Source organism: Myotis davidii, unplaced genomic scaffold (assembly GCF_000327345.1).
Source record: "Myotis davidii unplaced genomic scaffold, ASM32734v1 scaffold771, whole genome shotgun sequence".
NCBI lineage: Eukaryota > Metazoa > Chordata > Mammalia > Chiroptera > Vespertilionidae > Myotis > Myotis davidii.
The window spans coordinates 422,108-425,828 of NW_006282668.1; the positions used below are offsets into that span (position 1 = coordinate 422,108).

Here is a 3,721-nt window from a genome sequence, read left to right on the forward strand (position 1 = left end):
CTGTTAATTTGGAAATCCTACTCGTCTCCTTTCTTTAATATATATATATATTTTTCTTTTTTTAAATATATTGACTTCAGAGAGGAAGAGAGAGATGGAAACATCAGTGATGAGAGAGAATCATTGATAAGCTGCCTCCTGCATGCCCCTTTCTGGAGATGGAGCCCGCAACGCAGGCATGTGCCAAATGCGGAATCAAACCGTGACCACAACCACTGAGCCACCCCGGCCGAGCTCTTACTCATTTCTTTTGAGTCCTTTTCTGGCTGGGTCTTGAGTGAGTGTCTTGTATGTCCGTCTCAGCTCCCCTCAGTCCCAGTAAGAGACTGAACATAGTAGAAAATCTCCATCCTTTGGTGATGACTTTGTTAAGAAAAGGAAGACGTTTTGCTTCAGTTGTGAAATGGGAATTACTCTCCCGTGGCGACCAACTGTCCCAGACACAGCAGGGAGGAAGCTGGGCTGCTCTGATGTCCCTTCGCATGAGGACTAGCAAAATGCAGCTGGTTCATGGTCATGTATGAAGCAGCCGAGATGATGTCACAGATGTCACTCAGCCGTCTCCAAGGCATAGCAAGGGGAGGGCTGAGAAACTGGATGAGCAGATATGAGTCCTCTGCCTCTCTGCCCATCCTGGCCCCCTGTTGGGTGCCCAGGTCCTTCTCCACCAGGAACTGGACTGTCATGGGCGCCGGGGATTAGACGGAGAAGACATGAGAAGTCATAGGCTATAGGAGAGTCTTCATTGCAGACCAAGTAGCCATTGCTAACAAGGAGCCATTAGATAAAACAGTTCTTCAAAGTAGCTTACAAAGCAGTTACAGTAAACATAGGAGCCTACAAACATAGGAGCCAGTATTAGCCCTTGCTAATACAGTCACCAATACAGGAGCCATACTAAGCAGCCACGCACGCAGCCACGTTGTTGACGTGGTCAACAACGCATCTCTTTTTTTAAAAATATATATATTTTATTGATTTTTTACAGAGAGGAAGGGAGAGAGCAGGAGCCATACTAAGCAGCCACGTACGCACCTGCTGGTCAATAATGCATCTCTTTTTTAAAAAAAAAAATATATTTTTATTGATTTCAGAGGGCCAATGCTCTATCCACTGAGCCAAACCAGCCAGGCCAACAACGCATCTATATACCAACTCAGACAAAAGAGGCTTCGTTCCACACAGTGACGTCAGTACTTGGGCTACAGAAAGGCACGCCTGCCCAGTGCACACAGCAAGATTGCCATGTCCTTGCTTTTGCGCCTGCGTATGGCAAATTGGCCTTGAACATCCGGCGTACTCTGATTAGGATTCCCACACCCCCCGTGCCACTCAAGTCACCCTAACTTCCTCTTCTGCTCTTTCCTCTTTCCGCTATGGTATGTGACACGGCACCAGAGTTAAGTTAGGGTTTTTCAACATGCTGACACGCCGAGCTCAAAAGGTTCGCCATCACTGGCCTAGGCCAATGCTCTATCCACTGAGCCAAACCAGCCAGGCCAACAACGCATCTTTATACCAACTCAGACAAAAGAGGCTTCGTTCCACACAGTGACGTCAGTACTTGGGCTACAGAAAGGCACGCCTGCGCAGTGCACACAGTAAGATTGCCGTGTCCTTGCTTTTGTGCCTGCGTATGGCAGATTGGCCTTGAACGTCCGGCGTACTCTGATTAGGGTTCCCACACCCCCGTGCCACTCAAGTCACCCTAACTTCCTCTTCTGCTCTTTCCTCTTTCCGCTATGGAGACGTCTATACTGAACCTCCAGGAAGATGCCTGCAAGTCGCTCCTTGCCTGCCGATGTCTATGAGGACTCTGCACTCGGGTGCATCCACATTCCTCATTCTCTGTTCCCTGTGGCACAGCACCAGGGGGCTGCTGCTCCCGGTTCCAGGGGTGGCCCAGTCGCTAACTTCCTGGGAGGCATGACCCTCTCTTGCTCCTCTACGAAAAGAGAGCCTTGAAGTTAATGGACAGCCCTCCAAGGTCCCTCTGGCTCTGGCCTTCTGGCCTGGCACCCTTCCTCTTTCCTGGCCTTTCCCCTCTCTCCCCACCCGGGCCCTGTAGAACGAAGCAGTGAGTGACAGGGGGGCTTGTTCTGAAAAGCTGCTGTGGCTGTGGCATCGCTGCTGCTCAGGGCCCAGGAGGCTGAGCAGAGGGGTGAGTCTTTTTCCCGCACAGGAGGCTTGCACATTCCCCGTTTCCGGACATGTTTTCCATCTGACATTTCCAGTAACGGTCCCCACGTGGGCGCTTCTTCAAGGCAGGTCTGTTTGGCACCTTTTGGGAGGAGCATCTTCCGTGACAAATGGTCTCAGTTCAGGCAGATGGCGATGTGCTGATTCCCTGGTTGCCGGGCTGTATGAACACACTTATTGTCCCCAAATGTAAAAATAATGAACTTACCACTGTGCCTGGAACGTCGACAATGGTTGGCCGCAGTGATTAGGAATTAAAAAGTTCTTTCTTTGTTTGTGTTTAAGTGGATATATTAGTTAGAAATTGGCTCAGCTATGACCAACAAAAGACACTAACCACAGTGGAGAAAACATGATGGGGACTTGGTTCTCTCTCCCGCAGCCTGAAGTTGGGAGGGAGATGGTTCAGCCTGGTAGTGACTCCCAAATGTCCCCAGTGTCCCAGGCCCCTTTATTCTGCTCTGCCAGCTTTACTTCATGATCTCTATCCTTGGGGATGTCTTCTTACAAAACGGCTGCTGCAGCTCCAAACCTCACGTCTAAGTTCCAGCAGGGAGAGGAATAGAAGGGCACATGCCAATCAAGTCAGCTGAGAGACCCACGCAACTCCTACTTAGGTATCATTGGCTAGTACTTAATCAAATGTCTACTCTACCCCCATCTGTAAAGAAGCCTGGAAGATACAAAATTTTGCTGGTATATTGACATTCCCCGTGCCCCACCACCACCACCAAAAAAAAAAAAAAAAAATCAGGTTCCATTAGAAAGAAAAAAGGAGAGAATGAATTTGTGGTGGGCAAATTTGGGACTGTTTTTCCTTCTAATATTAATACATGTTTGTTCTTTTGTTTGTTTTTAAATCAAGTTCTTCTTTTTGTAAAAAATATTTTTTTATTGATTTCAGAGAGGAAGGGAGCGGGAGAGAGAGATAGGAACATCCATGATGAGAGAGAATCAATCGGCTGCCTCCTGCACACCCCCTACTGGGGATCAAGCCCAAAACCCAGGCATGTGTCCTTGACCAGAATCAAACCCAGGACCCTTCAGTCCACAGGCCGATGCTCTATCTGCTGAGCTAAACCAGCTAGGGCTAAATTAATACATGTTTGTAAGGGTAAACTTGAAAACTATGAAAAAGAAAAGAAAGAAATGATTATTTTAACTATCCCAATAGCATTTAGTATAACTACATGCTTGTTTTGTCTTAAGATTCATAAATATTTTTCTGATTACAAAAGGATTTCCTACTCATTGGAGGAAACTTTGAGCAAAGTGTAGAGAAGAAAATAGGAATCACCCACAATAGCATTACCCAGAGATGGTCACTGTGCTATTTTGTTGCATTTTTGCCAATTGTATGTATATTTTACATATGAATAACCATAGTGTATGTACTAGTATACGTTGGTACCTTTTTTCACTTTCTAAATAAAATAAGTGTATTGACATATGACCCTACCTAGTGTATCCCTGCACCCTCATAACACAGCATTCCAAATCATGGCTGCAGCACTGTTTGGGT

General features: G+C 46.8%; 1 long non-coding RNA gene across 1 annotated transcript in view; it reads left to right on the forward strand.

Moving 5' to 3' along the window:
* Nucleotides 1-1,826, forward strand: part of LOC107182316 — a 10,158-nt gene extending 8,332 nt beyond the window's left edge. The window contains exon 3 of the long non-coding RNA XR_001513046.1: nucleotides 1,749-1,826. This is a non-coding gene — a long non-coding RNA (uncharacterized LOC107182316). The remainder of the gene's footprint in view (nucleotides 1-1,748) is intronic.
* The last annotated feature ends 1,895 nt before the right edge of the window (nucleotides 1,827-3,721 follow it).